Genomic DNA, 26,688 nt, shown 5'->3' with positions numbered 1-26,688 from the left:
GTGCAGCCCTCCCTAATGTAGATAGACATCCTTACCCCGATAGGACTTGAGGTTCCTTTAGTGCATCTCTGCTACCTCAGAACGCATTTCATCATTGAGCGCCTGTCAAACCCACAGCAGCAGATACGTCCTTTTCAGGTTTATGCTTTCCGTTTGAAAGCTTGCGTTTTTGTCATGAAGAACACTGCCAGGTATTTTGCGTGTGTATGTGTGTGTGTGTGAAATGACAGACTTCATTCGATTGAAAAAAAAAAAAACAGCTAAATACCAAATCTGAATAAGCACAGTGTCAGGGTGCAGTTCAAGGGAAAAGTGATGTTCAGGGAAGACAGACAGGACAGCTCACACACCAGCTGCGCTAGTATCTTCCAGACCCGCGGCCCCCATTCCGTCAGCACCAGCAGCGCATGTGCACCCTTGCCCCCAAGGTACTGTAGTATTAAACCAGTGTTCCAGAGTTGTTTCCGCTAAAACGACTTCGTGCAGGATATTCTTGAGACACTAGCCAGCTTTCATCCCTGCGATAATGTGGTATAAAGAATACAAGGGCCACTCTCCTGACGCAGGCCATAGGCTTTACCCAACACTCAGGTACCAATCGCAGACTTCACAAGTGAAAAAGACAGACAGGCCAGAGTATTGTCCTGAAAGTTACTTTAATCCCAGGATCCCAGAGGAGCCTTTGGTGGCCCTAGAGACCTTCAGCCATGCTTTGGGCTGCATGCCAGGTTTGATAAGTATTGACATTTTACCAGGCTTGCCTCAATATTTCCCCCCAGAGAAATGGTTACTGGGGATGCATCTGAAACCTGTTCGGCACCCCCTCTGGCGTTCGGTCTTGGTGTGGCAATTGTCTTTCCAATACGTGGATTTGGGTTTCCCCCATGTATGTAAGCTCCTGCTACACTATCTTTTGTTTTAATATTTAAAAAATTATATCTTAAACTGGAGAGATGTCTCAGCAATTGAAAGTGTGTTTTGCTCCTGTAGAGGACTGGACATTTATTCCAGCACCATTATCAGCCGCTTACAACCGCCTGTAGGTCCAGCTCTGTGGTATCCGATGCCACCTTCTGGACTTAATGGGCACTGCAATCGCATGCATAGACCTATATATAAAACCAGACATGTACACATAATTTGAAGAATAAATAAAAATAAATGTTTACATCAATGATGCCTTTCCTCTATATTTACTTTTACCAGGATCTTTTTGGTTTAACGTGATGTTAATACACCTTCCAGAGGGGCCTGTTGTGGTGTTTCCATTGTTCCTGCTAGGTGACTTGGAGTCTTTGTTCCTGTGTTAACATGCATCTTTGTGGCTTCTGACTTTCACTGTTACAACTATTTCCTTAAACAAGATCTCTCTGGGTTCTCAATTCTTCTCCAGATTTTCTTTGATGTGGCTTTCCTGCCTTACATCCTGGTGTGGTTCTAACCTCTCACTCTCTTTCTGGGGGACGTTTGGACACATGCATCAAAAACTTCAAAGACAGCAAAATCCTGGTCTAGAAATTCTCTTTCTGAAGTCCTCACACAGGACATTTGGACATCAGGGATGAATACGAAGATCAGCGTACAGTTGTATATACGTGCCAGTGCTGATAGAAACAGAACACCCAGAGACCAGCCTCGTGTGTTTTGTTGTTTGTTGCAATTTTGTTAACATACTGAGGGAGAAGCCAGGCTCCTGATACATGCCGGGGACATGCTCCGTCACTTAGCCACAGTGGCAGTTCTTTATAGTTTACTTTGAAGTGGGGACTTCTTAATTGTCCACTCTGGCCTTAAGTGAATTCTACAGAGTCTTGAACTTCAGCCTCAACGTCCCGAGTCGCTTGGATTACAGGCCTAAACTAGTAGGCCAGGACAGATGTCTAAGGATGAGTGATTACCAGCATAAGTTATAACTGCACTTATTTTATATCCTGATTTTACTTAAATGATAGGTTTTATACAATTATAATTATCAGAATGGGTGATAAGAATATAAGTAATTTTTATTTATTTATTTATTTATATTTGCTTTTTCCCCTCATCTACTTTATTATAGAAAATATACGTTAGTACAAAAAAAGAAGAATGGAAAGTTGGATGATATATTTTGAAACCTCATCTCAAATTAAATGTCAGGTCAGGCCAGTATAGAAGAGCAGCTGCCACTTGTGACACGGTAGTCATGAGGGAACTCAGTCCCTCCAGAGATGGCTCAGTAGGATCTGGAGCTGTAATACATTGACCCCGCAGGGTAGCAAAAGCTAAAGTACACACAGCCACTGATTTGATCTGATGTCTGCCCTGAGAGAAACTAGAGTCCTGCAGTCTTGAATAAGCAGCAAGCCGCCGACCGGCCACAGCTGGACAGTTCTGATGGAGCCTCTGTTCATGGCAACCTCCTTGACCGCATGCCAAGGATAAAGATACACTTTCACCCAAATACCTGGCCCAGAATTTTTCTTCTCCTCGGCCTTTCTGCTTCAAACACTTCTTTCTTCTCTCATGCTCTGGGCTTTGGCAGGCAGCCCTGAGCAAAAGACAAACCCTGCATGGCAGGTTAGCTCGAGTGTGCTAGCTCAGCTCGCCACCCCTCCTTCCCCTCTCTATCAACCAGGTCATTTCCTCCATTAGGCAGAGCTGCTGAGATTTGTGCATCGGGCTCTTATGTGAGATGGCACCCCAAAACTTCTGGGCCTTTAAAAGTCACATTTTAAATAAGTCCTCAAATGGTGCAGAAGCTTCTGGTACTTGGGCAACACCATCAATAATTTAGTGTCATTGGAAAGAGCCAGCCAGCACAAGGGGCGAAGGAAGATGCACGAATCACTGGAATTTGGAACTCAAACAGCACCGCCTTGAAGACCATCTGTCTCCTCACTGGGAGGCTCAGTGGCAGAGGTGGATCTGACGACAGTGTCACAGGCAGTTCTTCTAATAGTAGCGATTGTAGGATGTATAGGAACAATTAAATAACCAGTGACTGTTTTGACTTCCATATCATGACAGAATTCTTGGACATGGTCTTGCCAGGAAAGAGGCAAGACTTGGGGCTCAGCACTGCCCAAGACTTGGGGAGACGGTTCATTGGCAAAAGTGCTGGGCCCACAAGTGTGAAGGCCAGAGTTCAGATCTTCAGAAACCCACATCACCACTGGGTGGTTGTGGCAGTTGGCTTACAGTGAATGAATTCCTGAGCAAACTGGACAGCAAGACATTCTATAGGGTGGACTCTGGGCATATTGAGGAGACCTATCAATAAAAGGTTTAAAATGATGGAGGGTGGTTATCACTGACAACTGCATATACACATATACTTGCAAATGCATATACGTGGACAATACAGGGGCACACACACAAAAATATATATATGATATATTAAATTATATTTATATTATATAATATAAATATGATATATTTGATATATATCATATATATATATATATATTAAAAGGGAGGGGGAGAAGTGAGTTGCAAGTGCCACAGAAAGCCACGAGTTTGGAGGTGGTTTTTTAGTGTTACATTTTTCAGTAACTGGGCCTGGAGACATGGCTCAGTGGTTAAGAGCACTGGCTGCCCTTCCAGAAGTCCTAAGTTCAATTACCAGCACCCATACGGCAGCTTACAATCGTTTGTGAGATCGGATGCCCTTTTCGGGCCTGCGGATGTATGTACAAACAAAATATCAACTTACATTTTCAGTCACTGTCCCATACCTTACAATCTAGCAGAAGTTGCTCGCTTCCCTCCTGTTGGTATTATTTGTCTTTGGCTAATAGCTTCAGCCAAGCCATTTTTATAGCCCTGAATATTATCAAAAGGGTTTTTATTGCTCAATATAACTACTCTCTTTCTCAACCTATTGCATTCATCCTGCCTTTAGAGGCCAAGTGTAAACTGGAGTCTAGATGAAAGGGATGTTTTTTTTCTAAAAAGCCCATTTGTGTTTTCCTTTTTGTGTTAAATTATGAATACAGTAATTGGTAGCTAATGAGGTGTAAGTGCTGTGCTCTCAGACATTCTGGGTTATTCGTGTCTCTGCAACCGTCTTCATCTGCCCTTGATTTTTCAAATACCAGACCTATAATTATGCCAAAATCCATCCACGCCAGAGAACATTTTGCATTTCCTTATTGTTACCTACAGAGACTAAGGTTGTGGAAAATGTTGGACTTGGAAAAAAAACTAATTTTAACCCCATTTTTTTGGGGGGGGCAACTCAATAAGACCAAATTGGAGGTATCTGAATCACAGATTTAAAAGGTTGTAGAAATACCTCCAAAGCATCTGGACTGGGTGGCTGGCCGGCTCTAGTGCCAACAGGTTTTGCAGACCAAGTAGCTGACCATGAAATAGATGTAGAGTTGAGATGGCCTTGATGGCACCAGGGTCTGATGCCCACCTGATGCCCCGCCTCGCTTCTCTGGGTGGTGCTCCATCTGTGTATCATGCCCGCCCGCCGTTGACCTCAAACTCTTCCGTCACTGGCCCGAGTGTTTGTCATGAGCTTCTAGAGTTCAGTTTATATTCCCTTTGTGTGTTGCTCTCAGGACCGTGTTCTTGCACGGATGCTTTGCCACGCCAAATCTGCACTCACACCCGAGATAGGATGGCAGATGCATTTTGTTTTCGTATGGAAGGAAAAAAAAAATCTTGGCGCGAGGTTTGTGTTGAAAATGCCCGTCTTTGTTTGCAGGCAAGTGCTAATCTTTCTAAAAATGTCCCTCACTCTGAAGGACAGCCAAGAGGCAGCACCTTATTAGAACCTTGGGTTCAGATTGCAAACGTGTTTGGCTAGCTCCCTGTTGAGGTTCAAATTCTCCTGGAATTATTTTAGATATTTGTGCAGAAGCACTGATGAGTTTACTAGCTTGCTCCTCATAACCACCTGCTAATGAGTGCCCTAGCTGATGGCAGTTAGCTCTCAGGCTCCTGTAAACACCCAGCAAATGTGATTTGCTTCAGTGTCAGACATTGTCATGGGAGCACCCTGCCTTAGGACTAGGAAATGGGTTGAGACTGAGTTCTTTCAGTGGAAGAGCTGGAAAGCTTTACTAGTAGGAAAATCGTTGTCTATATGGGGCTGGAGATGATCTTGTCTGTATGGGGCTGGAGCTGGTCTTGTCTGCATGGGACTGGAGCTGGTCCTGTCTGTATGGGACTGGAGCTGGTCTTGTCTGTATGGGGCTAGAGCTGGTCTTGTCTGTATGGGGCTGGAGCTGGTCTTGTCTGTATGGGGCTGGAGCTGGTCTTGTCTGTGTGGGGCTGGAGCTGGTCTTGTCTGTGTGGGGCTGAATCAGGTCTTGTCTGTGTGCAGTTGGAGCTTTGACTATAAATTTCCCCCACAGGCTACTCTGGGGTATGGATGCTATTTCAAACTAGTCTTCAGCCCTTCCCATGTGCAAACTCAGTGCTCACAATCTTTCAGAACACCGTCTCTTTGTCTGACAGGTCTTATTCTACTTCCTTAAGACTGACTGAAACTTGCTCTAAGTGGTCTAACAGTACCTGTTTTAAAATATATGGTCAGCCTTCTTCCTACATAAATCTGAACTCTATTGGCAATTTGGATGCCACTTGGCTTCTGAGTTTTGGGACAAGATACGAAATGCATCATTTCTCATTTCTTTTACATGGCCTAAATCAGTGTTTTGATTTACAGTTGTGCTTAAGAATAGCAAAAAAGGAAAGATTGATGAATTTAAAAATGGGATTCAACCGAATGTTCAGCGGTGTTTATGTCTGTTATTGATAACCAGCCAAGCAGTATCACAGCTTTTGTTCATGAGTCATTTGTATCTACTGCATAGACTCAGTTCCAGCCATAATTTTAACTGTGAAACTTTGGGGTTTGAGATGCGAACTGATGTAAAGCTACTTGAATAATTGGGCAGATTCTCTGGTCCTTTTCCTTTACTTTGAGGACACATGTCTGATGATTCTTCTACAGAGGTTCTGATGTCAGAACCCCTCATCATTGCTGCATACAGATCAACTCAGAGGATCTAGTGCAAGCTATTCAGATGACAGTGACATGTCCCTCCGCTGTGACCCCAAAGAGGAGGCTCTCAAGGCCTTCTTCTCCTTTCTTCTCTACGACCTGCCTCCAGAAGCACCAGTTAGCATCATAGTGAGCACCCTTAGCAGTGTCTGAGGTGACATCTCATTTCTTGGATGCCATCTCATGGAAGCGGAAGAGCTCACAAGGTAGACCACTGTGGCATTTTATCCTCTCAGAGAACTCAGTGTTTTCGCCTTTGCCCAAGGACCCAGATCACCCAGGAGAGGGAGTCATGCTGGTGTCTGGATCCCACCCCCTGAGATTCTGGTGTTGCTGGTCTGGAGAATGGGCCCGGCTTGGGGTTGTGAAAGTTGCCCCCGTGACTTTAAGAGATGTCTGTGACTGAGAACCAAGGTGAGAAATGAAGTGTGTGTGTGTGTGTGTGTGTGTGTGTGTGTATGTGTGTGTGTGTGCGTGTGTGTGTAATTTAATTCACAAGCAATACTGCTCAGCTATTTAAAGTGTTCATTTCAATGTATATAAAGTATACAATTCAATTTTGATATATTCACGGACTTGTGTTGCCATCACCACTGCGTTTTCTTCATACCCCAAAGAAATCTAAGATGTCACTTTCCACCCTGCTTCCAGCCCTAGGCAACTCCTAATCTATTTCATGTCACCATAGATTGGCCTGCTATGGGTATCAGGTGTAGTTAAATCTCGTTACCCAACATTTTGTTTGCCGGCTCACCAGTGGGTAGGAATCTGAGTGGTTCTGCTTTGGAGTTGTTCTGCATGCTGCTGCGGCAAACACTGGGTGCAAGCCTTTGTGTGGACATACACTTCTATTTATCCTGGCTGTATACATCAAGAACTGAAGGAGCTGAGATACTAACAACACATTTCACTTCTAAGGCATTACCTGACTGTTTCCCTTATCAACCACACAATTTAGATTCTTGTCAGCTTTCCAAGCCCTCCACATCCTTGCCAATACTTGTTTTTATCTGTCTTTTTCATGGTGGCCATCCTAGTGGGTATAAAAACATTCCCTCATTTTAGTTTTAAGTGGACTTTTCCTCATATGGATGTTGCTGCACATTTTAATATACCTTTAAATGTGCAGTTCTGTTTCTTTGTTGTTTCTGTGGTAAAATACCTGACAAGAGAGCAAGGTCCCCAGCTGTGGTGGCACATGCTTTAATTTCCACTCTCAACAGGCAGAGTGGATTATTTGTTCTTTTGGTGACCAGTTTCTTGAGTTCTTTGTACATTTTGGAGATCAGCCCTCTGTCCGATGTGGGGTTGGTGAAGATCTTTTCCCATTCCGTAGGCTGTGTTTTGTCTTGTTGACCGTGTCCTTTGCTTTACAGAAGTTTCTCAGTTTCAGGAGATCCCATTTATTAATTGCTTCTCTCAGTGTCTGTGATACTAGGGTTATATTTAGAAAGTAATCTCCTGTGCCAATGAGTTCAAGTGTACTTCCCACTTTCTCTTCTATGAGGTTCAGTGGGTTGGCTTTATGTTAAGGTTTTTGATCCATTTGGACTTGAGTTTTGTGTATGGTGATAGATATAGATCTATTTGCGTTCTTCTACATGGTGACATCCAGTTATACCAGCACCATTTGTTGAGTATGCTTTTTTCCATTTTATATTTTTTTGCTTCTTGGTCAAAAATCAGGTGTCCAAAGATGTGCAGATTGATATCCAGGTCTTTGATTCAGTTCCGTTGGTCCTCCTGTCTGTTTTTATGCCAATACCAGGCTGTTTTCAGTACTGTAGCATTGTAGTAGAGTTTGAAGTCAGGGATTGTGATGCCTCCAGAAGTTACCTTATTGTACAGGATTGTTTGGCTATCCTGGGTTTTTTTGTTGTTGTTTTTTCATATAAAGTTGAGTATTGTTCTTTCTTTCAAGGTCTGTGAAGAATTTTGCTGGGATTTTGATGGGTATTGCATTTAATCTGTAGGTTGCTTTTGGTAAGATTGCCATCTTTACTATGTTAATTCTACCTACCCAAGAGCATGGGAAATCTTTCCATTTTCTGGTGTCTTCTTTGGTTTCTTTCTTCAAAAATTTAAAGTTCTTGTCATACAGGTCTTCCACTTGTTTGGTGAGAGTTACTCCAAGATAGTTTATGTTATTTGTGGCTATTGTTAAGGATGATGTTTCTCTGATTTTTTTCTTCAGCCCATTTATCATCTGTATAAAGGAGGGCTACTGACTTTTTTCAGTTAATCTTGTATCCTGCTACATTACTGAAAATGTTTATGAGTTGTAGGAGTTCCTTGGTAGGATTTTTGGGCTGACTTACGTAAACTACCATATTGTCAAGAGTACAGACCTAAACATAGAACTGTTAACAGACAAATCTAAAATGACTGAAAGGTACTTAAGGAAATGTTCAACATCCTTAGTCATCAGAGAAATGCAAATCAAAACAACTCTGAGATTCCATCTTACACCTGTCAGAATGGCCAAGATCAAAAACCCTGATGACAGCTTATGCTGGAGAGAATGTGGGGTAAAGGGAACACTTCTGCATTGCTGGTGGGAGTGCAAACTTGTAGAGCTGCTTTGAAAACCAGTATGGTGATTTCTCAAAAAATTAGGAAACAACCTTCATCAAGACTCAGCAATACTACTTTTGGGTATATACTCAAATGATGCTCAGTCATACCACAAAGACATATTCATAGCAGCATGTTTGTCATAACCAGAACCTGGAAACAACCTAAATGCCCCTTGACCGAAAAATGAATAAGGAAAATGTAGCACATTTACACAATGGAGTACTACACAGCAGAGAAAAATAACAGCATCTTGAATTTTGCAGGCAAATGGATGGAGCTATAAAACATCATATTGAGTGAAGTAGCCCAGACTCAGAAAGATAATTACCATATGTACTCACACATAATTGGTTTTTTTAAACATAAAGCAAAAAAATACCAGCCCACAAATCACAATCCCAGAAAACCTAGACAACGAGGACCCTAAGAGAGATACATACACAGATCTAATCTACATGGAAAGTAGAAAAGACAAGATCTCCTGAGTAAATTAGGAGCATGGGGACCATTGGAGAGGGTAGAAGGGGAGGGAGCAGAGAAAAGATATATAGCTCAGTAAAATCAATAATAAAAAAGAATCTGTGTTTCAGATACAAATTTGTTGTGTCTGGTTTGTAAATCTATTCCTCAGTCCTTGGCTTTGTCTTCCCTTTCTTGCAGATGTGAACTGAAACAGACATTTTTTTTAATATTGACGAAGCCAAATCTGTTCATATTAATATACTTGTACCTATTAGGTGTCATTCCTATAAAGGCATTGAAAACCTCGAGGCTAGTTTTTTTTTTATTCTTGTGTTTTCTTCTAAGCAGCAACACTTACACAATGAATGAACTCAGCCCTATTAGTCAGTTTAGTTCCTGTCCTCGTATTGTGTGAGAAAGAGCTCCATCTTTGCTCGTTGGCATGTGCCCAGCTCTGTGCGAGGTTTTGCATTAGCCACCTCAGCGACGGCTAGAGACTACCTTGCTTAAGTCATCTGTTCTATGGACTTCCTGGGGGCATGACAGATGGGACACTTATACTAGTTAATGATGAGCTAATAATGATGAGAGTTCCTATTTGTTTTTTCCCTCTCCCTGGGAGCCCTTAAACACCCTATACTTGGGATGACCCAAGAGCACATTTATACTTCTGGGAATGTTATGCAATTCTCTTCTGTTGAATGCTTCTAACAGATCAACTGTGGCTCCAGGGGATCTTTGAGTGAAATACAGTCCAAAGAAAAAGGGTGCGTCACCCACCCTCAAGGCTCTGTGAGCTGTGGGAGCAGTAGGGAGGACGAGGAACCAGCCTTCCGCAAGTACACAAGCCCCACCAGTCGGTCCCACGCTCTCGCCCCGACCTGGAAGCCGAGGTCTAGGTAAGAAAAAAAAAGCCGTCGTTGTCCGTCATCCTTTCTTGTTAGCTTTAGAGTTCTTGTTCTCAGGCAGAAAGGTTTGGTCTCTGTTGTTCAAGTAGTCTTGAGTAGACGGTGAGCTCCTGCCCCACCTATCCCAGCCCCACACAGTGCTCTTTTCTCTGAAGGAACATGGCGCTGACTCTCTGTGGTCCCAGCCATCACCCACACATTGCTGCAGGACTTCAGTGGTTTTCAGTGTGTTATCTGGCTTTTTCCCCTTCCCTTTAAGGGATCATCTCTTTAATGTGGAAATGTAAAAACATCTACTGAAGACCATTGTAGGATCCTTTGAAATAAAAGATTAAAAAAAATCACTAGCCCCCATTGGGAGTTCAGTTCAATGTCCTATTCTTCTCCATTCCAAAACCAAAGGTGGGTGAATCCCCAGGTGCAAAGATCAGTCTTTAAAAAGAGTCTTGAATCTAAAGAGTTCAAAGGGCTCTTTAGGAAAGATGGAGGTTGGATTCATGCGTGGCCACATCAGAGCCATCTTCTCTCAGTCCGGTCTTTCCTTGGTCTGACATAATGCTTAATTATTAGAAGCCTACAGGGTTTCATGGAGGTATCCTGCTACCTCAAGAAGAAAATCATTACTACTCCCCATCACCTTGGTGGCTTCTCAGCCTGCCAGAAACTTACCCAGATGCCACAAGCAATTGGCATCTCTCTCCTTTGGTCTGAATGGGCAGAGATGCAGTGGGGGAGGCTGGAGAACACGCTCCCGATCATCTTCAATTCATTAGTTATAGCAGCGGAGTCAGTTATGACCTTGGTGTATATAGCGAGGCTCCCAGGTGTCCCTAGAACTTGGTGGCACGGATGTTTAAGGGCCACGAAGCTGAACTTAAGCCCACACGTCACTAAATGGCTGTTCTGAGAGCTTGGTTATTCGGTGAGAGCATTTGTGTGACAGACAACTGGAGAGAGCCTTTCATACACTGTGCCAGGCACTGTTCCAAAGAAAGTACCGTGAAGAGCACTGGGAGGACCCAGTTCTTCCAATGACACTGGCTGTGGACTCCTTGCGCTGACTTATGCTGCCTTTTCCTGATTTGCTAGTCTTCTCTCCCTGGAACGTTCTCCAAGCCAGTAAGCTAATAGACATGGGACAGTTTCAGTCTGAGGACCATGTGTAGATTCCACTGGTGGCATCTGATTTACATGTGTCCCCATGGAGTTAGCAACTCAGTAATTTGCTTCATCTTCATGCGGTAAAACTTGAAATAATAAATTTGAAGGTATGAGCATTTTTTAAAAAAATCCAAGAAGTTATTTAGTACTTATTTTCCTTAGGTCATATTATTTTCTATATGTGAGTGTATGTGTGCATCTGTGTGTATGTGTGTATGTGTGTCCATCCTTTAAAAGAAACCCTATATATAAAGCACAGATAATAAACTACTTACTCTCCATACCACAAGAGCAGAATGGAAGTATATAAAAATTCCAAGTCAAGTATTTTTCAAATCTGTGAAAATCCTTCCTGGAATTTGGTCATTAATTTAAATCTGTAAGTTCCCATAACTGATAACTGTTCTTCATAAGACTACAAATAATGTAAAGGTATCATATTTGATTTTGGAATGAAGTCAGTTATGACTTAAGACATTCAAATACACTCTGTAGTTTCTGATGAGTCTAGCCGACTTTCTAGAAAATAAAGGGAGTAAAAAGAAACCATAGACAATTATTTGAGGGTGACTGACAGCTGAATTTCAGGATTTTTAAGTCAAGCACATAATATTACTTTAGATTGGATTCTAGAATTAATTCTCAAGTAGTACAGAGTTTTCTTTGGTCTGGGACAAAATATTCAACAACCGTAAAATGTAACAAAGTAACAGAGTGGAGGTTTCTGGTTTGAGGGAAACCTCCTGTGTAATGATGAGAGTCAATGAGAAGATACTTGTGGGTGTGCTTTAGCAGTGGTGACACACTCATCAGCCCCCCCCCAACCCATGAGGGCACAGAGCTCAGCTCCCAGGAATAGCATTCGGTATTCTCTGTGTGCGTGTGCACGCCAACTCCCCAGAGCCGCTCTGTGCAGATTACAAACCCTCTCTGTGCTCCGCCACCACACCTCAAAAGCACGGGTGCCGGTAGTCCCCTTACCTCCGTGAAGCAGCAGAATTCTCCAGATACCGAATGCCTGGCACACAGAACGGGCTTTGGGTGATATGGATGGTGGTGGTGGTGATGACGGTAGTTACTAAGATATGACGACGGTGATGAGACCAGGATGAGTGGATTATGATATGATGGTGACAGCCATCGGGAGGATGAGGCGATGAAGGCGATGATGATGATGGTGACAGTTAATGTGACTACGGTGATATTGCAGGAAGATGAGATGAGGGTGATATAAACACGATTCTGTTTATTTTGCCATGATGATGGGGATATATGATACAAATGCATTTGGGGAAATGAGAGAACAAGAGAGAAAGGTGTTGGGTTTTGAAAATGGGAAACGGACCAGCGTACCCAATCAGCTCAAAAAGGAATAAACGGAATATCAGAAACAAATTAGTTTTGGAATTAGAGTGGAATATGCTTAGGTCACAAATGTGGTAAAAGGGGAGCTGACTGTCTGTTTTGAGACTGCCTGAAATATTAAGAACAACACTTGGCATGGCTTAAAAGTACAATATTTTAGCTGAGTGCAACGGCACATGCTTATTAGCATTTGGGAAGTTGATGCGGGAGATTTGAATGCTTGAGACCAGACTTAGCGATATGTCAAGTTCCAGTAGCTGGGGTCTGAGCAAAACTGATAGATTGGATATTAATAAAAAATGCCTAGGAAAAGGAAAGGCAGAAATGTCTTATACAATCATCGCATGCATACATGGGGCCATGAAGCCATGAGGATGCCAGCTTAAAATCAAAACTTAGCAGAGAATCATTGTTTCCAGATTTAAAAACAAGAATTGGGAAAGTTGTAAAATAATGATGTAGAATAATAAACATTTTATTGCCACAGATACGAAATGGTGGCACTGTGGAAGAACCGTACGTAAAATAGCCTGGCTCCAAACACAAGGGGGCATGTGTCCAAAGGGAGACATAGCTGTTCATTGTGCTTTTCTGATATCGGACCATTCATTTCCAAAGGTAGTGCCAAGGCTTCCATGCTAAGTAGCCAGAGCTGCCTAGGCCTTTCTTTTGGGGCTGTGACGCATCCCCTGTGGGCTAACCGAAAGCCTACAAACAGCCTTGCCCCAACCAGAAGCTCACAGCCTGATAATGCACCCGAGCTCTGTGCATTCATTCCCTGCCCAGCCTGATAATGTGCCTGACCTCTGTCCAAGACACATACACCCTCTTTGCAACTGCAACTGCTTCAGGCCAAGGAACAGCCTCCCAAAAGCCTCATCTTCGCTTTGCTAGCAGCAGATGAAAATTCTCTACAGGGCTGCCTCAGATCTGCCAAGATCCTCCCAGCAATACTCGGCAGACTCTCAGGCTGTGCGTTCTTCATGCTAAAAATGAAGAATTGGGGGCAATATTTTTACTATAATTTTCTTAATTCCAAGGGTTTAAAAATTTTATATATATATATATATATATATATATATATATATATATATATATTCAGAGAAATGATTGGGGAGGCAGCTGGGCATCAAGCCGAGAGACTAAAAACAGACTGTACCCTGAGCTGGCTGCATAACCCTTGGTTCTTTGAGCCCTGGGCCCGAGGATTCAGAACCATAAAACAAAGCTACAGGTGATGGCCCATCTAGTTCCTTGCGAGACATGCAGAGTAGGGCTGGGTGTTCAGCCATTTTCAGAGAGAAGGCGTTACAGAAATGTTTAGAATAGTAAGGTAATAGAAAGCATTTTCAGAGTTCTGGGACTTCTTTTGTGAGGCTGGAACATTCAAGACCTAACCTGTCCTGCAGGCTGTCTCCAAAAATGGATATCCTATATAGTGATATCTCATATATCAATCAGCATATAAATCTGGCTGGACAGACCACACCTATGAGAAAACTTCACAGTTATCTCTGGCCATCTTTTACTCTAGGAAGCCTTCTCAAACCCCTGTTGATTCAGCTCCATCACCGCTCTTGACAGCAGGCAGCGGGGCAAGGGTGCAGTTGCCTGCAGTGCACACCATGGAGCAGATTCCTACTTGTTGAGTATTGCTTATGGCTGCAGCTGTTTTTAATAAAGCCTGCCAAAAGCCTTCCATCCTCTCAGTAGAAGATATCTGTCGCCTTGCTCGGGTTGGAATCGCCAAGCTTCTGGTAGAGGTTAGGACAAGGAGGCAAAGGGACTCAAGGTAGGAAGTGGGTGTCTAGAAAAATCCTTGGGAAAGCCTTTCATTTCGCATCCCATTAGAGAACAATGGGTTGAAAACAAAGCACAGATTCTGACTGAGACTCTGAAAGGCGCATTTCAGCATGAGTGAGTTTTTAAGAGCATCAGAGAGAGGTTAAAATTAAATTCTGACAACTCCAACTCCATCTCTTTCTGAAAGCATTGCTGCAGTAATGAAAGCTGAAGTGCCGGCAGTCACAGATTATGCTGCCTAACAATACCTTATAATTTCGCCACGGTGGGGCCTCTTGCCCTTTTAGAATCGCAGCACTGCATTGTGGCTGATTGCTTGACCGTAGCAATTACCTGAGCCGTTTACCAGCACATGGGACGCATAGCAGAGACTTGCTGGCTTTGTTGATGCCCCCTCAGAGCCGGAATATCAGTGAGTCCTGCAGTGTGGGCTACGTACTGCCCCTGGGCTCTAAGCCATCACCAGAGACCCTGTTGATGGTTGAGCCCTAAGAACACCCTGATGGCCAGGCCTCCTGGGAGAAGAGCCTGGGTTCTTTGTGTGTGATAAGAAGATAGCTTCCCACATCCATAATGTCTTGGTCTCCTTTTGAATATTTTAGAGCCAATCCAAAGTGGCTTTCTTTCAATTCTGTTCTCTTAGTAAGTTATATCTGAACAACTCTGGACGGACCAACCCGGAGCATTTTGGTAGGTGATGAGAGCCAGGCCACATACATGGCATTCCTAGGAGAGTGAGGTGTGAGGTATTTGGTTTCCAAAGGTAGTAGCAGGCTTGGTCAAAGTGGTAGCTGTCTCAAAATATGAAACTAAATCTAGAATCAGCCATAGCTCATCAGCTTAGATGTACTCTGAACTGGGCAGGTAAAGAACAGGGGTGAATGGCTGTGTGACAGCCCTGCAAGTGGAACTGGGCTCCCCAGTTCCAGACGTGGGTGCCCTGTGCAAACACTGTCCGATTGTTGCCAGAGCCCCAGTTTTTTCAAGTGTTTTGAATGACAATAACTATTTCACGGTTTTTCCACTGTGCCCCGTGACCCGCATAAAACTGTTCCTTACCCTGTAGGCCACTGCTGGCTTCTGATGTGTGCTGTCGTTAAACTCCACCCCATCTTCACTGCTGTTGGTTGCTACTGACCGTCTTCATCCTCAGAGCAGATGGAGACAGAGGTCAGCTGTGCGTGAGTTTGCAGGGGAGTGGTCTTGAGGTCAGTGTCTCCCATAGGAAAGGGGAGGAAGTGGATTTAGATGGAGATGCTGCGATAGAGCCTCAGTGGAATTCTCTCCCAGATTCCAAGTGGTCCCAACACTCACCTGTCTCGAGAATGAGCCTTAGCTGAATGATCAGCTGTCTTTTGCATCCTTGTATGAACAATTGTCTAGGTATGTGTGCCCGGGAAGGGGCGTTCCTGAGGCTCCGCTCTGCTTCATCAGGACCAGCTGCCCTCTCAGCACTAGGAAACAATCTTTCTCTTTGTCACAGTCACGCGTGGCTGATCTGACATCATGTCACCACACAGCAGTTACTTTCCCTAGTCTCTGTCTGTCCCAGGGCTTGTCCCCATTCTGTCTCTCACTGACCTGTGTATCACCTGCTAAAGTTACTACAATGGAGCCACTAAAGTCCTGAGGGATTCCTAAGCCTTTAGAATAGTCTCTGAGGTGTACTGGTGTGGTCCATAACCTAGGTAGGGGTCACTTTCGAGGACACTGTATCCTATTTGGTCTCCTTCACAACCTACCTGCTGTCTGGGCACTACTGTCCTGTGTGTACGGAGATGAGGAAGCAGAGGACCTCGGGAAAGTTAAGCGCTCGCCCCAGCCTGATAACAAAAAGCTGTGGTCCTTGCCTTTGAACTCCCGGTGATCTGAAGCTGAACCCTAAGTCAAAGCTGTCTGTCACTTGAAATTCATCTTGAAATGTATACAGGACAGGGTGATGTCAACCCCAGAGGGAGTTTTGTCTTTGAAAAGGGACACAATAGTTTCAGTTTGGAGGAAAGAGCAGCTGATGGCAAAGCCTGAGGTGCGAGGACAAGAACATGATGGGAGGGTCACATTTGGGAAACCAGACTGCAGTCCTCCTGTGGGTGACCTTCAGTGCCGAGCAGGGGAGTTGGGGTTTTCTTCTCTGTGAAATGCGGAGCAGCAGAAAGTCTGCAGCCAGGAAGGTCAGCTCTGTATTCTTCAATGTAACTCTGACCGTGACAGGTAGACAAAGAAGAAAAGAGGTTATAAGCAGGTAGGGGAAGATGAGAGATGGCTGTCATCTGGACACGGTCAGTGAGGCAAGGACAGGGAATGGAAGAAGGAAAGACGGGAAGAGGCTCACAGGAGGAGGTGAAGACATGACTTGGTGATTGTGTTGGCCCGACTTTTGAACTTTAGTAATGAGAACGTGGGAGGAAGACAGCGGGGAGAGAACATGTTTCAGACTGTTGGAAACGTCCTCTTCATCCAGAGACGCTCTGTGTCAGGACACACAGGAAGCTTTTTGTGGGAATTCACACAGTATGCAGGAAAGCTGCCTAGGGTGAGGAGCCTGAATGCATGCTTGCAACTGCAGACGGATGAGGGGGGTATCCATTTTGCTTTTTTTAAAAGATGTTTTTGTTTGTTAGAGTGCACGCATGTGTGCGTATGTGTGTGTGAGAGAGAGAGTATGTGTTTCACACATGTGTAGGTGAGAAGACAATTTGTAGGCACTGGATCTACCAAGTAGATCTTGAGGATCCAGCTTGGGTCCTTATGCATAGCAGCATCAAGTGCCTTAAGCTGCCAACCCATCCTCTGGCCCTTAAGGCCACCTCTAAAGGGCATACATATTGTATGCACCCTGCCATTTCGTATGAAAGAGCTGCCCGCGAAACAGTTGTGTGAGCATTCAGCTTAGAGTAGACTTAGGTATTTAGGATTGGGTGAAGGGTAAGATCAACTCAGGCGAGTTGTGTGGAAATTTTACAGAAGCTTCATTGAGCCACTCCCATTTGGATGCAGGGCCCTGCCTCCCGGGGATGGCAGTGAACATAGATGGTTCTAGTTGCCTCCATTAAGTCTTGGCGACTTGGTTCACCCGCTTTCTTTTTAAACCATTATCCAAGTTACTTAGTTCTATCTTGTTTGGAGTAGGTGTGGATTAGTACCTTTATCCTAATGACAAGATAATTGCAGGATCCATGATAGCAAAGAGTAGTCCCAAATCTTTAGGGTTTAAAGTAGATTGTGCTGCACGAACAGCCAAAAGAAGCAATTCCTTAATGTTGAGATCCTATACTCAAACTCCCTTTACTCCTCCAGCACACACACACACACACACACACAAACACACACCTGTGTGTGTGCATGGGTGTATATTGCCGTGTACTTAATTTTCCCCCAGGAATATGTTAATGATTTGGGTGCTCCTCCAGAAAGAAGTAAGGAATCTCAAAGCTAAGGTTGAAAAGAAATTTGCTGCCGAAATTTTTAGAGTGCTTTTATTCTCCCAAGTAGCAGGCTGGTGGCCTGTTGTCTTTGCCTGAAGATGAATAAAAACTGAACATTTCTAATTACATGCTTGTTCTCCTGCAGTTATTAATGAGGCCCATCTTTTAGGACGTCTGCAAAACATCGTTTGTAATAGAATTCTTGTTAGACCATAAAATTTGTATTAGACCTTGCAAATGACAACCAGGTTATGCTGTTTTTCTTATTATACAGTCTCCTCTCCAGCACAGAGTCCCCTTAACCTTGTAGAAACACTTGCAGCCTGCTTAACTTTTGTGTTAGCCAAAACATTACATTGTGGCAGTTTATGTAACCTAACTGTCTGGTTCAATGAGTTCTTACATGTATCTGTCCCCATGGAGACAACAGCCTGATACAATTTAAAACATGCCCTGGCCCCTAGAAGGCACCCTCCTCTGACCTCTTCCAGCCTGCCCTCCACCTAGAACTAACCCCTTCTCTGATGGCTGTGGCATGGGTCAGGGCATATGGGGTTTGAGTGCGGTACTTCCATATCAATAAGCTTTAAAATGTACTCATTGGAGCGTGCTAGCATACAAGGAAGTCCTCTTGGCTTCCTTCCAGAGGTCACTTGTATAAGAGGAACTGTTTCTAGTCGGGTGACAATCACAAATGGCACACTCTAGTTGTACTATGGGAGGATTGTTCTGTGGCTGGATGATTTTATGTGTGTCTGTTCTCGAAAGGAGGCACTGGCTTTCACAGAAGGCAGCCCCTACTGAATTGACCCTCCCCCTACTGTTCCTCTGGGATATACCTGAATGAGAGTGCTTTGTTCTATGTATGAACGATACTTCAATGTGTGTCGTGGCTTGTCTCCAGCTTCAGGAGTTCTCGTAATTCTGAGAGTGGCCAATACAGAAGAAGGCAGAAGTTGATAAATAACCAGATGGCATCAACCTTTATGTAATAATAGCTCAGAGAAGGCAAAGGAAGCCAATACAGAAAGGCCCTGTTTTCCTTCTATACAGAGAGCGCCCCCTATATAGCACTTTCTGGGGGCTGTATATCAAATCTAGACTTGCTCCTAATTAGGAACCCAAAGCAGAAGTCTTAAGAGTCATGTTTTCAGCCAGGTTCAATGAGCAAAAGAGTACTCAGTAGCCATGCGTGGTGATGGCCAGAGCTGACTCAGGGGCCATGCGTGATGATGGCCAGAGCTGCCTCGGTGGCCATGCATGACGATGGCCAGAGTAGCTGCGGGTCCTCATCTCCAGGGAGATAATACTTAGACTAAAAAGGTTTCTAAGGACACATCAGGAACTAAGATAGAATTAGAGACCACAAAAGATCTTAAGTTATTCATTTCAAGAAGTCTTCCTTAATTGTTGAGAATTTTCCTCCTTTGATGGCTGCTGGAGCTGGTAGTTTTATCAAGGGGAGGTTATCTAAGGTGAATTAGGTTAAAGAGTTCCTTTGTTCATTAATCACAGTCAAGAGACGGTTTCCCACACATTGTTCCTTCTGTGAACAGACAATGACAGTGTGACTGGAGCTTCTGGGGGGACTTTCTCACACCTTTAATGAGAGAAAAGATGTGTCTTCTCTTGACTACACAAGCATTCAAAACCGCTTACTCTGAACTTGAACTATCGTTGAATCAAACCGGCAAGAAAAAGAATTGTGTTAGCGTACAGATGTCAGCGCTAGCGAGATGTCCTAGGGACAGGAGATTGTGGAACAATTAATTGCCCTTAGAGACTAAAGAAAGTTTCTAACATATGTAGCAGGACCTCTTAAAAGAGCTGCAAACATACATAAAATTTCATCAAAAGAAAATAATAGCTTCTATGGGGGAACTCTTTGTAATTATTCAGTGTACCTAGACAATGTGCAGATAAATAATAAAAACTTATAAAACAGTTCCTTTCTTTGACTCTAATCCCCAGGATGGAGAGATAGTTGGATAGATGAATAAATAATGGATGGATAAACAAGAGCCAGGTGGATAGACTGAGAGAGATGTAAAGTGTTTGATAGATGATTGATTGATTGGTTAGACAGACATTTCTCTGAGGATTCAGTGATAAGCAAAAGCACATGTACATATATACCATCAACTTTCTGAGAGTTTATAATTCACGAGAGAGAAATACATATTAATTGTACATAGGTAAATGCATAATTATGCATTAAGTACAAACAAAGTTATACATGGGCTTTTGAGAGGAGGGCTCATTCTACTGAAGTCTGAAGGACGAATGGAAAGCTGAGGCAGACTGGGCAATGTTCCACAGCAAGGCAAGAGTTTGTGGAAGAGGCTGTGGCAGAAGAACCAGGGCTCATCCAAGGCATGAAAGGAGCCCAGCATGGCAGAGCCCAGCATGGCTGAGCCCAGCATGACTGAGCAGGTGGCTGGTTGACATCCATATGGGAGACTCGTGCAAAAGCAAGCACGGAAGACCTCAGGCATCAGTTGAATAAAAATGACTGTATTGCACTGTCTTTTAGAAAGTAAATCTCACGTGATTATAAATGGATGAAAATAATAGGAATGAAAAAGTGGCTACTCTGTTTCTTTGTTTCTCTGTGTTTTTAATATACAAGGGATTCTATATTCATTCTCCAGTTCTCTTGTTTTCCTTCAGATGTTTTGAAGATTCCGTTTCAATCTTTTTTTTTTTTTTTTGAGATGGGATTTCTCTTTGTTGTTTTGGCTGTCCTGGAACATGCTCTGTAGACCAGGCTGGCTTTGAACTCACAGAGATCCTCCTGCCTCTGCTTCCCAAGTGCTGGGATTAAAGGCCTGCACCACCACCACCAAGATAAGCTAAAATTCTTTTAACCAGTATCTCATGCTAGACATATAGAGTATGCTTATATCTTTGTTTTTATTTGGAGGTATTTTCAATTTGGGAGTATTTAGCATTTTTATGAAGATTTTCATGTGAATATTTGGACAAAGAAATCGCATGGTAAGTTTCCATCAGTGTACTTCCTGGATTCGAGGGTAATACACTTAATAGTTAAAAATATCATCAAAATGCCCTTAAATAGGGCTATTGCTAGCTACACTACCACTGGCAATTTAGGAGATTCTGTCAATCTTTAATATTGTCAAAATTATTCTGTCAATAACTTTAATGTGGTTGTAACTCTTTCCACTCTGGCTGTTACCAAATCCTTTTGTGATGTGTAATTTAGAAGAAGCTTGAGTGTGTGTGTGTGTGTGTGTGTGTGTGTGTGTGTGTGTGTATGCACACTCATTTTCAGTGTAAAGAACATGTTCAACTTCTTCATCTAATTGTCTGGTTTTTATCCTTATGTATAACAGGTTTTCTTTTTAAGGATATATCCCTGTCCAGCTACAAGGGAGGAACATAAACTTTGTCCGCAGACAGCTCATACGTCTCTGTTTTCCTGTTGTATCACTGCCCTGGGATGGCGCTGGGGCTCTGTTCTGCTGTCTTTGTGCTTGTCTCATCTAGGGTGCTATCTTTAACCACATTCATCCTTTAGAATCTGGATTCTACATAAGAGAGAAAACAAGAAAACACAGGATTTCTTTCTCTCTCTCTTTTTTTTTTGAATTCTAGTTAATTAATTGTGGGACTGAGGGCTGAGCCTGGTACCCTGGATAAACCTAGTAAGCACTCTACCACTGAGTTATACCAACAACCTTCTTTTTATTTTATTTTTTCCTTCCATTTTGAGATTAGGTTTTACTATGTAGCCAATGAAAGCCTTGAATTTATGATTCTCCTCCTCAGACTCCAGAGGTAGCTGGTATTATAAGCCTTAACTATCAGCCCTGGATTAACATGTAACATTTATCTTTCTCCATACTCATACCAACTACCCTCTCTTCAGGTATGCTTTTGAAAAGTGGGGTCATATTCCAGTCCTATCTGTGGAGAGCCTGGAGTTCAGATTATCATGTTATTTAGAGAGCAGTTTAGACCTGGACTTTTGATAGAGTGGCCCTGTGTCCTGGTTTTCCCATAGCAGCCTCACCTAGAAAGGAGACCATACCCTAAGTACACCCTTGGGTTGGATGGATCAGGACTTCGGCATTAAGAGCGCTTGCTCTGACTTCCCACAGCCGCTGCTGCCTTCCAAGTCTGCCAGACCTGCCCTTTGCATTGTAGAGCACTTAGGATTCCCCCAGATTCATTCAACTCTCCTAGAAAAGTGACCACCCCAAGAACTGTTTGAGGTGTGCAAGGACAATGGGTTTGCACATTGCAGGTCTTTCTGTGTATTCTTTTACTAGATTATTTCTCTTTCTTTGTTTGAGCATTGTTATGTTATTTTCACTTTTGAATGACTTTAGAGAAAGGGAATTTTCGCTGTGTGACTTTGGTGATAGTTATAGCTCCATATATCCTTTCTGAACCCAGTTTTCTTATCAGCAAAAGGAATTGCTACCCTTGCAGTCTTTCAGAAGCAAGTAAGATAATGTATTAGCAAGTGCCTTGTGGGTGCAGTTCTAGATGGAACACACACATAAACAGTGCATAGGGTCATGGCTCCTGAGTGCTTAGGTAGCAGCATATTCCTGGGGGGTGTAAATACTAAGTGCTGCAAACAGAGAGAAATAAGCATAAGAGGAACAGGAAAGGGCAGGAAGGTGCAGAGCAGCGATAGAGGGATTGCAGGATTTGTAAAAAACTAAAACCCATTGTATCCATTTCCCTTCCTACTTCTGTGATAGAACACCGCAGCAAAAGCAGCTTCCGGAAGGAAGAGTTTACTTTGGCTTACAGCTCCAGAGGGGTAGAGTCTGTTGCAGCAGGAAGACATGGTGGCAGCAAGAACATGAAGCTAGCCCATCCCATTTTCATCCATGCACCACAGGGAGACAGAAAGGAAGCAGGAAGTGGGGCCAGGCGGTAAACTCTCAAAGCCCAACCCCTGTGGTGGTCTTCCTTAAGCAAAGCTCTACCTCCTAAGGGTTCCCTAACCTTCCCAAATGGCACCACCAACTGAGGACCAAGTATTCAAATACAAGAGCCTATGGCGGGGGTGGGGGGCATTTCCCATTCAAATCACCACATAGCCTTACATGAAAACAGTGGGCTATGCAAAAAAGAAGAGGACAGACTTGGTGAGCTGGACTCCTTCACGAGGGTAGAAGGTAGACTTAGAGAATGGTGAAAGTCAAGCTATCTAGGCCTGACTGAGGAATCAAGATTTGGTTGTGGAGCCTGGAGATATGGCTCAGAGGTTGAGAGCGCTGGCTGCTCTTTGGAAGGACCAAGGTTCAATTCCAGGCATCCACATAGAGGTTCACAACCATCTGTAGCTCCAGCTGCAGAGGATCCAACACCCTCTACTGGCCTCCTTGAGTACCAGGCACTCAGCATGGTACACAGACGTAAACTCGGGCAAAACACGCATATACATAAATATGAAATGATTTGAATGGTTCTGAGTGTAATGTGAAGTGTGGACTTGGTGGTCAAATATTACCAGGAAATTTATACTTTATGTTTATGGATATGAGAGCCGTGTGAAAGAATGGAGCAGGTGGCGAGAAAGCAGAAGGGGACCCGTACATCTGTTGTACCCAAGACAATTAGCTTTAAATCAATTTTCCCAGAAGCATTTGTAATCCTTCCCTTTCCCTCTTAATGCTTCCCACAGTGAAATGATGTTGGTACTCTTTAGAATGTCTAAGTGACATTCACCTCAAGGAAGGCCACAGGCAAAGACCAAAGTCAAGATATAACCATAGAAAGAACAGATAGAAATTCTGCTGGGTTCTGACACGTTGAGTCGGAAGGAGCCATGTAGAACAGGGAGTAAAGGCTGGAGTTAGGTTTCCCTGCCCAGGAAGTTGGGTAATGGTGATGGTAGTGGAATTAAAAGGGGGCCAGGGGAGACCTGGAAATAGCATGGGTCAGGAAGAGGAAGAATTGGTTTGCAGGAGGCAAGGAGAGACTGGGAAATAGCATGGGGTCAGGAAGACGAAGAATGGGTTTGTTGTGAACTCCTGAGATTTTGAAGCCAGTGAGATGCCAGGCCAGCCGCCCTTCATTAAGCTGTGGGTAGAGAGATCAAGAGCTCACACCTTGTTTATGAACAGTTCAGTCGCTCAGCTCTGGAGCATAGGGCAGGAGGGAGATTAAAAGGTGGCTCCACGCTGTCAGTTCATCCCAGAATCCCTGTGCTGAGTTAGGATAGCCTTCCTAGTACCTTCTGTTCCTGGAAGGGGGAAAATGGCCCAGACAATGCAAATTGTTTATACACCCAAGTCCTGTGCATGGCAGCCCTTAATCCTCTTCATGTCTGGACCTCTGAGTCAGGTGTTTCCCTTCGCTTTATTTTTTTGTACCTAATTGTTAAGACAGTTATATTTGTATTATGGAATGTGGGGAAGTTGTTTAATCTTCCTTATGCTTGTCCTTCACACCTTAAAATTTTATCTTAATGTAATCATTTAAGACAACTGAGAGGAAAAAATCTCTATAGTAAGTTATTTATGAGTAAAGTCAGTTCTTAGAGTAATATTTATAAATAGGGAAAAAGTAAATCGCATGTGCCCGTGAATTTCTGATCTCAGAGTTGTTAGTTCTTAGATTTCCTCACGTCTCCAGGAAGCCTGTGTCAATCACTCTCTTTCTGCAGACAAAAGGCTCAGTGGCCCGTATCCTACTCACTTGCAAGGTCATCAGACAGGCTCCAAAGCTGCCGAGAAACCCTGGCTCACAATAACCAAAGGAAAAAAGAAAATAGATCCCCAAGGCAGTTACAGTTTCCTCAGTCTTGCCTTCACCTGTGTTTCTGGTTCCTTCTCCCAAGAGCTAATATAGTAGGCTCTCTTCACCACAGTAGGACAGACTCACTAAACCAGACAGTCTAACAACAATTCAGGAGCTACCTTCGGTCCTAATTCACTCACTGTGGCATTCTTGGTGACTGTAACAGAGATAGCGGATCATCCAGGAGATGAAGTTTGATTACAGTTATCCCAGCAGTTACCCGGTATTTTTTCCTTTCTGTTCACATTAGTTCTAAGGCATCGTTAGTGAGTTCCGGTATTAAAGAGAAGAAAGAGTGTGGTTTGTTCCAAAGCTTTAATTGGCATGTTAATTCCCTCCTCCAGTTTATCTTGTAATTTACAGTGAGGTTCTTTGGACCCCACGTTACTTGAAAAGGGAGTGAGTGTAAATTCAACTTTGCAGACAAGAGGAGGAAAAAATGCCCAAAGAATCAGCAAATTTGGACTTTAAGAGGCCACATGAGCTTTTTCCAAACTTTGTCAGGAGATCTCCAAATTTCTAATCATCTCAACTCCTTCCCTTCTTGGCTTACACAAGTCACTCCTAAATTAGCATTAACTTGTTATCTAGCTGGTTTTCAAAGTCTCCAATTTCGAGGCCTCATGGAATTTTCAGCCTGAAAGGCTTCTTTTCCCATGTGCAGGGACAGGAAGAGATGGGCCCATGATAATAAGGCTTTCTAGCAAGGAACTGAGGCTGTCAGGAGTGGATTCTCTAGCCGGGAGGTTCTATTCACCATGAGTATGACACCTGATCACCCAAAGTCCCATCAGGACTGTGTTCCTGCTTAGGAACCTAGACCTAGAATCCTTTTGAATCTTACCATACCCAGTCCCCAAAGTCCTTTGGACAAGACTGAATCTGAGGATGTCAGTGTGTCACTATGGCCCCATCTCTTTCCCCATCTATTATGCAGACTTATGTAGTATACATGCTACTGTTAATAGACCACTCATATTATACTAGCCAAGTAATGACATATACATTGGACCAGTACACAAGAGAATAGCACTCATTGATCCAAAGTGGTTCATGGGTCCATCTGTACCTCCAAGAGTAGAATAGTGTTTTCACCGTCCCTGCACCACTAGTGAGAATGGAGGACCTTGAATGAACCAAACTGAGTGTTCCCTCTAAGGAGGAAGGATTCTCTGGCTATACATTTGCGTTCTTGTTTGTTTGTCTTGTCACATGACAAGGTTGACTTCACTATGTAACTGGGAATGACACTGAGTTTCTGATCCTCCTGCCTCTACATTTTAAGTATTGGAATACAGATAAACCACTATGCCTAGTTTATGTAGTGCTGGGATGATCCCAGGGCTTTGTGTATGCTAGGCAAGTAGTCTACCAACCGAGCTACATCTTAGCATCTGCTGCTTGGTTTTTTGTTTGTTTGTTTGTTGTTTTGGCAAACCCAGGCTGACTTCAAACTCATATCTTTCCTGCTTCAGTCTCTGGACTGCCGGGACTATGAACATGGACTCCTTGTGAGTTTATATTCATAGAATTAGGCGGGAGACATGAAGAGGAAGATGCCATGACGTTCTGCTTCAGAGGTCAGGCAGACCACACGTGCTTGGGCGTCAGTATTACGACGAGAGGTATGGCCATGATGATTTATAAACATTGCATGTCATTTCCTTAAGGAGTAATGAGCTCTGCTGCTTTAGGTGTTCTGTATTTGGACAAGTCAGCTGGAACTCATTGAAATTTAGTTTCGGGTTTTGGTAGGACCAGAGTCACCCTGCCCCAGCAAAGGCATTGCTTACTGGAGTCCAACCTGAACCCAGAAAGCACTGGGCCAGGTCCCCTGTCCAGCAGATTGGCACACTGACATCTCTTATTACACAGCAGGCCACAGGCATGGCTGTCCACAGAGCTGACCCAGCAGTGGAGAATGAATGCGCTTTGCTTTTATTTGGCTACGGTCGAAGGAAGTTACTTTTACCATGAGAGCTCACTCTGCTACCCTGACCCACAGGTGCCTACCATGTCTGCCACTGGAAACCGTGAGCTGTTTCCTTCATCCACATTTTCTCTCTTAGGGTCCCACTTCCCGGACGTATAATTTGAAAGTGCTCTAGGGCAGAAAGCCAAAAGTGAGGTGGTGTGTTTGTCTGCCTTGCTCTCCTGGCTGGAGGATCTCAGTGGCCTCCACTGGGCAACTGCGCCTTCAAAG

General features: G+C 43.6%; 1 protein-coding gene across 14 annotated transcripts in view; it reads left to right on the top strand.

Moving 5' to 3' along the window:
* Positions 1 to 26,688, top strand: part of Thrb (thyroid hormone receptor beta) — a 337,850-nt gene that overhangs the window by 87,128 nt on the left and 224,034 nt on the right. For 5 of the 14 annotated variants that reach the window (XM_038348809.1, XM_038348804.1, XM_038348815.1 and 2 more), the window contains one exon: positions 9,752 to 9,936. The exons of the other annotated variants lie outside the window; for them this stretch is intronic. The gene's annotated coding sequence lies outside the window, so the exon portion shown is untranslated. The remainder of the gene's footprint in view (positions 1 to 9,751; positions 9,937 to 26,688) is intronic. 14 annotated transcript variants of the gene reach the window in all.

This window comes from Arvicola amphibius, chromosome 12 (assembly GCF_903992535.2).
Source record: "Arvicola amphibius chromosome 12, mArvAmp1.2, whole genome shotgun sequence".
In the NCBI taxonomy this organism is placed as follows: domain Eukaryota; kingdom Metazoa; phylum Chordata; class Mammalia; order Rodentia; family Cricetidae; genus Arvicola; species Arvicola amphibius.
The sequence above is the reverse complement of the archived record's forward strand: the minus strand, read 5'-3'. Positions and strand labels throughout refer to the sequence as shown.